Source organism: Accipiter gentilis, chromosome W (genome assembly GCF_929443795.1).
Source record: "Accipiter gentilis chromosome W, bAccGen1.1, whole genome shotgun sequence".
NCBI classification, from domain to species: Eukaryota; Metazoa; Chordata; class Aves; order Accipitriformes; family Accipitridae; genus Astur; species Astur gentilis.
Genome location: NC_064918.1, coordinates 4276165 through 4289453, shown reverse-complemented (window position 1 = coordinate 4289453; position 13289 = coordinate 4276165). Strand labels below are relative to the sequence as shown.

The 13289-nt window shown below is 40.2% G+C and overlaps 1 protein-coding gene and 1 pseudogene across 1 annotated transcript in view; one reads left to right on the top strand and one right to left on the bottom strand.

Annotated features, from left to right (window-relative positions):
* The window catches only part of LOC126035342 (uncharacterized), a 171909-nt gene that overhangs the window by 139702 nt on the left and 18918 nt on the right, over positions 1–13289 (top strand). The gene's annotated exons all lie outside the window — the stretch shown is intronic.
* Positions 8537–12337, bottom strand: LOC126035545 (uncharacterized; annotated as a pseudogene).

Below are 13289 nucleotides of genomic sequence, written 5' to 3'. Positions count from 1 at the left end.
GTTGATCTCCTTGTCCACTGTTTCCGTTTCACTACTGGGGCAATTACTGTAGTTGTTGTTTGGGTCCCTATCTCGAGCATCGTGTCCTTAGATGCAGTCTGGGTCCCTGCCTCAACCATGGTCCTCTGAGAGTGTTGAACTGTGGCTCGGTAGGCATAGGCCAGGCCCCAGTACAGTGCGAGAAGCTGCTGGTTTTCATTGGGATAGGCAAGGCACCCTTCTATCAGGTGACGTGTCAGTTTGCCAGGGTTACTTGCCTGTTCGGATGTAAAATCCCAGATTATGGGAGGTGATAACCGTCCTAGGAATCTGCCCAAATCCTTCCATATACCCTGCCACCCAGGGACTGGTCGCTTGAGGGCACATTTCAATATTGCCTCACCTAAAACTTGCCTCCTCTTATACCAGGACAAGACCAGGTTCCACAATACCCATAATATGCCACCAGTATTAATTATTAGTATTGAACAGCTCACGTAAGGGTGAACAAGGACCTCGGGAGCCTGCATAATAAAACCATTCACATCAATGCCTGGTAGGGAGAGGGAGATGTGTTCCCTCATCTCCTCCACAAGATAGCTCCCACAACACAGCAAAGCCATCACTGCCAGGACAAAGCACATAGACACTATTTGTATTAGCACGTTCCCGCATTCCTTCATTCTCCCCACAAGATAGCTCCCACAGCACAACAAAGCCATCAGTGCCAGGACAAAGCACACAGCCATTATTTGCATTAACATGTTCCCAAACTCAGCAAGTTAGAGATAAGCAAGCAGCTAACAACCTCTGTGACCTGCACAGGAGCTTGCCACTTAATAACTAGCTATACAACGCTTAATGCAAAACTGCCGTTGTCGTGCCGCACGTTGGGCGCCAAAAAGGACTGTGGTGGGTTGACCCTGGTTGGATGCCAGGTGCCCACCAAAGCCGCTCTATCACTCCCCCTCCTCAGCTGGACGGGAGAGAGAAAATATAACAAAAGGCTCGTGGCTCAAGATAAGGACAGTTTAATAAAATGATAGCAAAGGTCGCGCGCGAAAGCAAAGAAAAAACAAATGATGTTACTCTCTACTTCCCATCAGCAGGCGATGTCTGGCCACTTCCCGGGAAGCAGGGTTTCAGTACGCGTAGTGGTTGCTCCGGAAGACAAAAATGCCACCCCCTTCCGTCTCCCTTCACTTAGCTTTTATATCTGAGCTGACGTCATATGGTATGGAATATCTGTTTGGTTAGTTTAGGTCAGCTGTCCTGGTTATGTCCCCTCCCAAGATCTTGCCCTGCCCCAGCCTGCCATTGAGGGGAGGGCAAAAATGTTGGAGAGACAGCCTTGATGCTGTGCCAGCACTGCTCAGCAGTAGCCAAAACACTGGTGTGCTATCAACACCTTTCTAGCTACTGATGCAGAGCACAGTGCTATGAGGGCTGCTATGGGGAGAATTAACTCCATCTCAGCCAGACCCAATACACTGCACATACCATTTCCTTACGGTTTCTCGCTGTGTGACTCCTATAGGGGGGGTTCCTGCCAATACTGGTTTTAAAACCTTAAAGGGTCCTCTCAGGATAATTGGTTGTTGCCGTATAATTTTTCTGCCTCTTGCAAATCTAGGTTGACCACAAAGAGGTCCTTTTCCCAAACTGAGTATTGCTTCTCTGCTTTTTTAAAGCTACATGAATAGAATCTGATAGGCCGAGTTGGGCCTTTGGGTCCGCGCTGCCACATATGTACTGATAGCCCATGGATTGCAAAACCCCTTTCAATACAGAGTGGGTCTGTTGGATGAATTAGCCCTAAGGCCTAATATACCCCAGCTTCAAAAATTAGCAATTTTAAGGCTTCTTCATGAACCTAAGAGACCCTTTTGCGTGTTAGATCGTACAGGGGTTGGGCTGCAATAGAGAAGTAGGGGATGTGTTTCCTCCAAAACACCAAAAGGCCTAAGGCATGTTGGAGTTCTTTCTTATTTGCAGGCATTTTCACTAGTTCAAGGGTGATCAAGGTTTTGGGGGTGTATTGGTTTTGTTTGGCAAGGTTTTGGTAGCGGGGGGGGGGGGTTACAGGGGTGGCTTCTGTAAGAAGCTGCTGGAAGCTTCCCCTGTGTTCGAGAGAGAGCGAGCCCATACTAGCCGGCTCTGAGACGGACCCGCCGCTGGCCAAGGCCGAGCCAATCAGTGATAGTGGTAATGCCTCTGTGATAACATTTTTAAGAAGGAAAAAAAAGTTGGGACGGGGAGAAACTGCCGCCGGAGTGAGGAGTGAGAATATGTAAGAGAAACAAGCCTGCGGACACCAAGGTCAGTGAAGAAGGAGGGGGAGGAGATGCTCCAGGCGCCGGAGCGAAGAATCCCCTGCAGCCCGTGGTGAAGACCCTGGTGAGGCAGGCTGTCCCCCTGCAGTCCAGGGAGGTCCACGGTGGAGCAGATATCCACCTGTAGCCCGTGGAGGACCCCACGCCGGAGCAGGTGGGTTCCCGAAGGAGGCTGTGACCCCGTGGGAACCCCGCGCTGGAGCAGGCTCCTGGCAGGACCTGTGGATCTGTGGAGAGAGGAGCCCACGGAGCAGGTTTTCTGGCAGGACTTGTGACCCCGTGGGGGACCCGCGCTGGAGCAGTGTGCTCCTGAAGGACTGCACACCGTGGAATGGACCCATGCTGGAGCAGTTCGTGAAGAACTGCAGCCCGTGGGAATGGCCCACGTTGGAGGAGTTCGTGGAGGACTGTCTCCCGTGGGTGGGACCCCACGCTGGAGCAGGGGAAGAGTGTGATCAGCCCTCGTCCTGAGGAGGTGAAGCGGCAGAAAATAACGTGTGATGACCATAAACCCCATCCCTGTCCCCCTGTGCCGCTGGGGGGGCTTGGTGGTGAAATCCGGGAGGGTAGTTGTGCCCGGGAAGAAGGGAGGGGTGGTGGGAAGGTGTTATGAGATTTCATTTTATTTCTCATTACCTTGCTCTGGTTGATTTGTAATAAATTGAGTTAATTTTGCAAACTGAGTCTGTTTTGCCCGTGACGGTAATAGTGAATGATCTCTCCTGTCCTTATCTCGACCCGCGAGCCTTTTGTTATATTTTCTCTCCCCTATCCAGCTGAGGATGCGGGAGTGATAGAACGGCTTTGGTGGACACCTGGTGTTCAGCCAGGGTCAACCCATCACAGGGGGAAAGCACACTGTCCCACCCCTCCACCAGGTGCCCAGGAACTTCACTTCGGAAGATGGGTGTTGTATCTTTTCGTCTGGAATTTGGAGTCCTAATTTTTCTAGGTGAGCAATTATCTCCGCTTGGGTCTGCCCCACTACTTTGGTATCAGGGCCACCGATTAATACATCATCAATATACTGGTATACTTTAACCCCTTCTGCAGGAGTGATTTTGGCGAGCTCTTGAGCCAATGCATAATGAGCAATTGTCGGCGAGTGCCAGTATCCCTGGGGGAGACATGTAAAATGAACTGCACACTTTCCCATGTAAAAGCAAAACGATCTCTGTCTGCTTCCTGCAAAGGGACTATAAAGAACATATCTTTTACATCGAGAGTTGGTAAAATTTGATGGGCTTGCTCTTGTATTGTTGCTATCAGCTCACTTGTAGTTCGTTATTATGCAGGGTTCGTAGTTATGCAGAACTTGCCCCACCACAATGTTTGAGACACTAACTCTTTCTCTCACAATTATAAATTTATTTATTTTAAAAAGATAACCATTGTCTGCCCTTCTTTAAAATGTTGCATTCTAGAATATAAAGCCTTCCATATTTTATGGAGGATAAATAATTTCAACAATTGGCCTGAGAATGAATTATGGTATATAATGATCAAATAAATATATTGATAATTTGGAGGGGGGTTTAGTGGTTCACTCTGGTATTTTAACTTCAGGAAAGCACTTTGGATCAATTTTTTTCTTTGTAAGAACTGTTTTCTGTATTTCTGCTGTAAGAAGCGGCGTAGACTGAGAGATGTAGAAAGTTAGGTTTGGCTACTGTTGTTGCAATTTCAGCAGCTGCTGGAGGACAAATACAAGTAGGGTAGATAGTATAAATTCTTTTCTTGTTTTTTTTTTTTTAGGATAAGTCTTTTGATATAAACCTGTAAGTTTGCATGAATACTGTTGAGTTATCTGATCTTGTTTAAATAGTGTTTTGGTCCAGAATTTACCTGCGCCACTTTATAATTATAGTGTTTGTATCTATTTTCATGGAGTATTCTCTGCCTGTGAGAAATGACTATGGTGGAGAAGCATTCTCTGTAATAGAATGTGTAATGCAGTGTACAGTTTAAGGAAGTTAACTGATGGTTTCAATCACAGAGCTAAATGATTATATATTTTCTATTTTTACTTTCAGTATTCATGTCTTGGGGTAATCATTTTGCTGGAAAAGAAACAAATATTGACCTTTAGAACACTAGTTTCATGCCCCCCCTTCCCTCTTACATGCAGTGGTATTTTTGTTGTGTTTGGGATATTTTTTTTTTGTAGTGTAGATTTGTGTTTAACAGTGGTACTAAATCTTTAGCTTTGTCAGTCACTCTGTTTACTGCTTGTCCAAAAATCTAAATATACAGTATTTAATTTTCTACCAGGAATATTGTATAAAACCAAGCTTTTTAAGCAATGGCGTTTAACAGATACATGATTTCATTTTAACGTAACTCAGCCATCTCAGTGATTTGATTTAAGCTGGGAAAAAAAGCTTTTAAACTACTTTGAGTTGGAAAAGTGAGAAATCTTCATCTTTCACAAAGTTAAATTTTAACTCATTGAAGTGGAGGCTTAAGAGGTTAAATTGATGCTGTGGAACTGAACAATCCATAATGGTATGTACCATCAAAATATGCTAGAATTTAATCAGGTCTTACTGTAAAGTGATGTTTCTCTCCTTTGAAGGCTATTTGATATTCTTGGATTGCCTCATGAGTCTTATGCACAACACTTGGGCTTTTTTTTTAAACTCTGTTTTAGAAAATTAAAACAGGAAGGGACCACATCCCACAGCCTGTATAAGTACACACTGTAGTTGAAATTAATTCAGCTCTTAAGGTGAATTACCTTTAGCAGGACTGAGCATAAAATTCTGAGGCCCTTCCATGTTCTGAATGTGGACAGACTTTCATAGATTAAGTCTTTTTCACTACAGTGTATTCATAATAATATAAGAGCATTATAAAAAATAAACCCCTTAGCTTAATCCCTGGATCAGTATTGTACTGTTAGCATGAAGTCCCTAGTAGTCTCATTTCTTTTACAAATTTCTTTAAATCCAACTTGAATTTGGATAAATGTAGTAGTTTCACCTATGTGGAAATTCATATTAATGAATATACATGCTTCTAAATATTCTCTGCATCATGAAGTTAAAAGTAATTTAAATATTCTGTGTAATAGGGGCTCTAAAATTCTATACTAGTGGACATGCTAGCATTGAACTTAAATTTGTGTGGAATGTTACTAAAAGCTTTCCAGACAAAAGCCCCAATTTTCTGTTTAGATCAGGCATCACACTTCTAGCAGCTGTATATCAAGATTGTTCTTTTCATAATCTTTTTAATTTAACTTGAGGAATATATCTAGGAACTCTACTATGGATTACTTTAAAATCTAAATTTAAGCAATTCTCTTGGATATGAATCCTAGGGACATCATCCTTGCAATTTAATTTAAGTTTTAAGATTGCATAATAACATACATTACCAGAATATATTATGGAAAAAAACAGTAGGAATAAAACCTGAATTTAGCAGGTAGATTTTTTGTTTCCCCAAAAATGTTTAACTACTCTTTGAGAAAACATATTTAATGTTCTGTGTATAGGGGTTGTTGATTTGTAATGTCATGGGTTGAATGTACAGATTTAAACCTCCTAAGTGAAATTCAATGTTCAGTTACACGTGAATTGTTTAAACCAGAAATCTCAGACACTTTGCAGCCCAAAAGGGAGGGAGAAGTTTGAGTTTAGCTTTGACAACAGAAGGCTGATATTTGTTAAAATATTTTGTACCTAACTAAAACTAGATTTTACAGTCTCTTATTAATTAGAGTATGGCACTCACTTAAGTTGTCATTTTGCAGTATTGTAGCAAATTGAGTACAAAGTATGAAGTTTAAACACTGGAATGTCTGCAGTCATTGATCTGTAATTTAGGAGTTGGTTTTATTTATCTGGGGGATGTTTGTATATTTTGTAAATTACTAACAATGCTCTGCCATCCTGGTGAATGTCATGGTTCTCTACAAATGCACTTCTTCTGTCCCTCTGTTGCATGTCTGAGTAGTTCAGAAGTTTTGTATATTTATTGTATTAACACAGTGTCATAGAATTAAAAAAGACTTTTTTCCTGGATGTTTGCTCTGTATAGTTTTGAACAATATAGGGATTTTTCTTTTAAAGGTCAGGATAACATGCAGGGTGGCTGATCTATGTAAAAGTCTCACTTGGTTTTTATAATTCTGTATATAAATGCTGTAATTCTGCTGAATTGGGGAAACAAAATATCCACTATCAAAATAATACATTAGGGTAACAAGAATTAGTCTACTCAGCTGTTATGAAGAAAATTCTTAAACACTTGCAGCCTACTTTCTTGTGCTGTAAACTTAAGAGGGTTAAAATCTAAACATGTTCTGTCATTACTGAATGAAATTCTACAGGTATTAAGCGAATCCTAAAACATTATTGAAAGTAAAATGAAGTTGCTGAAAACAGCATTGCTTTGGTACTGTTTATTTTCCTAATTTCTGTCTATGAATTGACACTTCTGTATCACTGCTGTGTCTTGCTTTTTTTTTTTTTTTAGGCACTATCACAGTCTGTTGATTTTTTTTTTTCATATCATATCAACTGTAACACCTGCTCTCTAGTACTGAATTTATTACCAGGTTTTCTTTGAATGGCAAAATGAGTTCATCTAGACCACTATGACGTAGTTACGTTTGCAAATACACAATACAGAGAACAGTGCTCTGAGGTAGTCAGGAATATTTTGGGAGATAACAGATGTGAGTTTTTGAAGACACCTGCACATGCATGCATCATTTAGTAGTGAAATTCTTCATCAACTTGATCTGTTTCTTCGTAATTTACAGATCTAGGGTAGTAGTGGCAGCAGACTAAACAGGTTTTAAACTTTCTTGTAAATGGTAAGCACAGTTGTGCAGCATGAAAGAGTCATGTTTTATGATTAAAATTATTGCACAATTTAAGTGTTGTTGTGGGGAGATAATTCCCCTGATTTGTACAGTCTAGTTGTAAGCACTAAGTTGGGAAAGCAAGCAACACACACAGAAGACAGCACAGGGAAGAGAACTGTGATTAAAAATGCTCACATTTTAATTTAAATTTAGATTAAAATAACACATTAGGTACATCATTCATGCTAACAAATGTACATAGTGGTGATTTAAGAATAGAATAACAGTATCACAAATAAACTATGGCTCAAAACCTACTCTAGCTGGATTGCCACAGCCTCTCTTCCTACATAAGGTGGCTGTGGTGTATATGTTGCTGCCATGCTCTGCTTTTGTTGGTCTCTGTCCATTCCTTGTGGTAGGCACCAGTGCCTGCCGCTTTCAAGGAAGACCTGAACTACTCTGTTTACCACTAGGATATGAGATACTCTGATGTGGGATAACAATGCAAAATGGAAATGATTTGGCTGGAAAAAACAAAAATCTCAGAATTTAGAGAACTTTATTAAGTAAAATAGATACAAAGGTGATAGAGACAACCCAGAAATAGCTCAATAGGAATGTTTTTTGCAGTGCCACATTATAAATAAAGCACATTAAGAAAACTTGCTGAGCCTTTTCAGCTTTTAGATTGTATATTGCCAGAGATGGATAGAGCTTCACATTTTAATTGTCTGTATTATATAGATCTGAGTATTTCAAATCAATCTAGAAGAGGTTTTTGTTTAAATCTTTAAGCTACTATTACTACTGTTGTATTCATCTTCAAAATCAGTGATTTTGTTGCATTACTCTACGCTTGGTTTGTCCACACTATCAAAACTCCAGGCACTTCTTCCCTGGGAAGTCACTTTTCAAATATCTTGTTTAAAACCAAAACCATAAAAAATAAACCAAAAAAACCCAAACAAAAAAACCCAAAGCCAAAACCCATTCCTGTTATTGCACATCTCACACAAGTTTATATATATGTATAAATATATATTTTAAAAGCTACAATTTTTAAAAAAAGGTCTATGGCACTTTACAGAATATAAGTACAAAGTTGATCAAACCACAGATGTTTGAAGAATTCTTCAATACCACAAAACCAAAGTTAAACTGAACTAATTGCCACACAGGTTTTAAAGAATCCACAGCAAGTTCTTCTAGATCTTATGCAGTGCATGTACATTAATGAGTAGTTACACTCTGCAGTCCCCCTATGAAATTAATTAAATTAGCTTCAAGCTGATGTGTCTTTTTTTTTTTTTTCCCCCTAAAACATCTTTGAAAGCTACTGCTGAGGTGAAATTCAGGAACGACTTTAAACAGCTGTCAAATTTAATGAGTATACCCTACACCTGGATCTGCAATATATACCATCTTATCACTTGCTAGAAAAACAGAACCCTGAGAAAAAGAAATTCTGATTTTTTTTTCTGTATTTTTTCCCAGCCTGTCCTCTATCTGTGCTGTGTGATGAACATGGCTGTTCTTGCAAGTTAGTTGATTACACTGTTGCAGAGCAAGTTGATAGTATAACAGCAACAAGCAGAAAAGCTGGTTCTTCTTGGCTACAAATGCAAACAAAAGCAAAACATGCCACTGAAAATACTTCCTTTATACTTAAAAACCCCACTATTAGATTTTTTCTAAGTGTTCTGTAGATCACTTGCAGAGGTTGGGTAGTAACGTATATGAAGCTTGGTCATTGTTTACTTCTAAGCCAAAGGACAGCGGAGCTAGTGCCCCAGCCTCTGCAGCACACACTCCAGTAGGGGGCTCAGGAGGAACATCAGAAGAATGGTTTGAATCACCTTGCAGCTGTGCTGGACAAGCCAAGTGCATGCTCTTCAGATGGTATGTTTGTGTGTTAAAGGAAAAAACAAGAAGAAAAATACAGGTGTGGACAGGACATGCTGACTGTGATTTTTGTCCTCAGACACTGCTTTGTGCTAGTAATTTTGATTTGTTAAAATCTTGCTTTGTGCAGGCAGATGGCATAAATGGTTCCAGTCCATCATAACTTTGTTTTTTTAAATTAAATATTTAAAAGTTAATTACTTGTTTTAAACTAGAATATGGTGGAAGTGGGCTGCAGAAGCAGGTGAATGCAAGAAAAGGCTAGATTAAAACAATCTCTTTTTAATATCAGCAGAAGTTGACATTGGTTTTTGCACAGTGGCTCAGAGATCACCTCCATATCCATCTAGCATGTGGCTTGAATGCACACTGGGCACAGATGTGCACAAGCAGGGAGCTGGGCCTGGTTTGCTCCATAGCTTGGCTGGGCCAAGGTGATGTCTGTGCTGCACAGCAGGCACTGAAGGGGTGCTCAAACATCACAACTGCTGGTGTTCGCCCATGCTCAAGGCTAGTCCTGGCTGCTGAACAACTCTTGTATTGTGAATGACTTGAGCAGTGTATTGAAATTAGCTATCTACCTGTACAGTAACAACAATTTTTTAATATCTATAAATAACTAGTGGCACACTTTAATGGACTGACCAGGCATAAATGAGAATCTCTGCTCCATATTATACAGTGAAGTGATGGAGAACAGCGCTAGCATTGGATGATGTTAAACATTACCAAGAAGTAAGAAGAGGAGTCTAAAATCCACTTAGTATTTCATTAGAGTTATTTCTCTGTTGTGGTTTCAGCCCAGCCAGCAACTAAGCACCACGCAGCCGCTCACTCACTCCCCCCCATCCAGTGGGATGGGGGAGGAAATTGGGAAAAAGAAGTAAAACTTGTGGGTTGAGATAAGAACGGTTTAATAGAACAGAAAAGAAGAAACTAATAATGATAATGATAACACTAATAAAATGACAACAGTAGTAATGAAAGGATTGGAATGTACAAATGATGCGCAGGGCAATTGCTCACCACCCGCCGACCGACACCCAGCTAGTCCCCGAGCGTCGATTCCCCGCCCCCCCACTTCCCAGTTCCTAAAACTAGATGGGACGTCACATGGTATGGAATATACCATTGGCCACTTTGGGTCAGGTTCCCTGGCTGTGTCCTGTGCCAACTTCTTGTGCAATGGCTGGGCATGAGAAGCTGAAAAATCCTTGACTTTAGTCTAAACACTACTGAGCAACAACTGAAAACATCAGTGTTATCAACATTCTTCACATGCTGAACTCCAAACATAGCACTGTACCAGCTACTAGGAAGACAGTTAACTCTATCCCAGCTGAAACCAGGACATTCTCAGATTAATTCTTCCCAATGCTCCTAAGCCACAGTTGCAGAATTCCTTTTTTTAAAAAATACCTTTTAAATTTGTTTTCAGAAATAGTTCTAGTAAGTGATGCGACACCACAAGTAATACAACCAACTGCCTTTGAGAAAGGAATATCATTTGTGGCAAGGTCTGGTTTATTTCTGCTGATTTAGTTGGAAAAGGGTCCATACTACATGTGGTTAAAAAAATGGGAAAAGATCTTCCCAGCCATTTAGAATTTGGCATGACTTCCTGAAAAAATGTAAATTTCTTAAGGACTCAGCTGGCTCTGGGACATGAGACAGACTGATCTGTAGACTAGGAATGAGGTTTCACTGGCAAGAGAAAGAATAATACTGTTAAAGTCCAATGTGTGATCTACATTTGTAGGAGAAGCTAAAGCCCAGGCCAGGCTGTTGGCAATCACGACATAATGCCCAGCTGTGCCATGGGGAGTGGGCATCTGCTTGGGATTTCAGGAGTTTCTAATAAAGGCTGTAGAAATATTTCTAACAGTGGGATTTCTAACAATTTTATCAGAATCAGGTGAAAGCCAATGTAACAACAGCTTCTTTGCCCAGTAAATGAAACCAGAATCATTTACCTGCTAAGTAACAAGCGGCACACACCTTGCACTATAAGTTTCAAGACAAAGAAACCTGACAGGGACTCAACTTTAACTGCTTAAAGATTGGTGTAAATGGTGTCATGTCAACTTTGCTCTCTCCATCATATACTTACTATCCAAGAAGGCACTATACTTTAAAGAAGTTCAGTATCAAAAAGCACCTCAATGAAAAAAGTATGGTACCAAATCAGGTGGTGGTGAAATATTCACAGGTGAGGGGAGCCCTTGGAAACAAAGCTTCTCTTTTGTATAAGAAAAAAAATGTGCTGGCTTTTATTATTTTAAATCCAAATTCTTCAAAGTGACCAAGGTAAGGCAATCCGATCAATAAGAATTTGTCAGTTATAACAATAACATTCCTGCTATATACACGATTCCGCACCTCCCCAATCGGATTAATAAATTCCACTGCATCCTGATAATAGAATGAAACAAAACAATTCCCAAGTATTTATATTCTGCTTTCTTGGGATCCTTTTATCCTCATTGCCCAGCAAGGAAGAAGGACCATTTCAGTAGTTCAGGACTGGAATGCATGGGGCTCAATCACACAAATGGTGGAAACAGGTAAGTGGATCTGCTTGTCCAGTCAATGGAAAGCAAATTAAGATCCACACGCTGGTGTTTTTCCCACTGGAGTTAAAGGAGGCAGATAAGTTTTTTTCCTCCTTCTATTTCTTCTTGCACTTTGTCACTGGATGTGGCTATTTCAGCTTGTGCCGAGAAGACTGCACAGATGAACGTCAGAATAGTGCCACCAATGGCTGTGTAGAAAGCCCAGCTCAAGGAGCAGTCTCCTAGTTTGTAAGCAGAAGCATAAGGTCCACAATAACTTATTGCTTTCTGGCATCCCCAACCTGCAGGGTAAAGTATCAAGCCTAAGATAAGGAAGAGACCTAGAAATAAAAACAGAAAGAAAAGAGAAGTTTAACAAATGATCACTTTAACACCAAACACAGCACATGTAGTAATGGTTATCATGGTTACTACTCACTCATAAGTACCAGGATTGGGAGAAGATGACTCTTCCCCATCCATCCTTCCTTTACTGATTGTTCCCTAGCATATATTGTGCAGTGTTTTATCTAAACTTGGAGCTATCCTACGATTTTTCTTATGAAAGGTTTATTTCATATGATAATGACTTTGTTCTTAATTTTAATCCCTGTATTCCTTCTACATCCTTTTATTTTCACACATTATTGTTAGGTATACAGAGCTTGCAAAACATTCAAGCATCTCTACCTACTGTTTATACTTACACTTTTCAAATACTTAGGAATGTTTGCATCTACATTTGAATTCATATTTAGCTAGCCCTCTTTCAGCTTTATTTAGTTATTCATCATAAACATTTTTGCCTTTTTCCTCTGGATTTTTCCTACATTGATTTTCTTGCCTGGAAAAAATAAAACCTCAAACTGCATTTGCTTATTTGGCCACAGTAAGACATAGTAGACAAATAACACAGCCATTTCAATAAGCTGCTTTCACAATGAAGGGATTCTGGATTCAGCCACAAACTAATGGACCTAAGTACCCACTGCCAGTGCATAGGTAACACTGGGATCCTCTAAACAGGTGATTAACTGCAGCAGAAGGAAAGCCCATTTCTAGTGACGCATGAGCAAAAGTCTCAACTTCTGATCTTGCTAAACCACCTGAACACCCTGCTGTGCCTCAGCCTGGAAGTAAAAAGCTTAAACTAGATGTTTTGCTCATCTGATTGTCTCTCATATTGATAGTTTTCTTTCTTATGAGGACCAGTCTGTAGCTAAGCAGTGAAGAGCTTCATTAAGGAAATGAAAAGTCACGTTAGAGTCCCTGTACACATAATGTGTCTTTGTACAAAGGTGAGATATTTAATCAAAATGCCTAATATGCTAGTGGCTACAATGGTCTCATATGAGCCCTGTGTATTGGGTTTGCATGGCAAGGTTTTGGTAGCAGGAGGGCTACAGGGGTGGCTTCTGTGAGACACAATGAGTTAAAACGAGATCTCCTTCCTACAAGCTATGTAATTAAACATCAGGACAGCTCATAGGTATCAAAAATTGCCTTCTGTTTTCTTTAAAATTTTACTTATAAGAAGAGGAAAAATTATGCAAAATAGTTTTTGCTTAAACACAACCAGTTTATCCAGAAAATGAATACAGCCTTTCAGATCATATAAACATTACTGATTTAGTTGTCCTGCACTGTAAAGCACTTTATTCAACCTGGCACCTTGAAGAAAATAGCTGGTAAAGGTGTTATCAT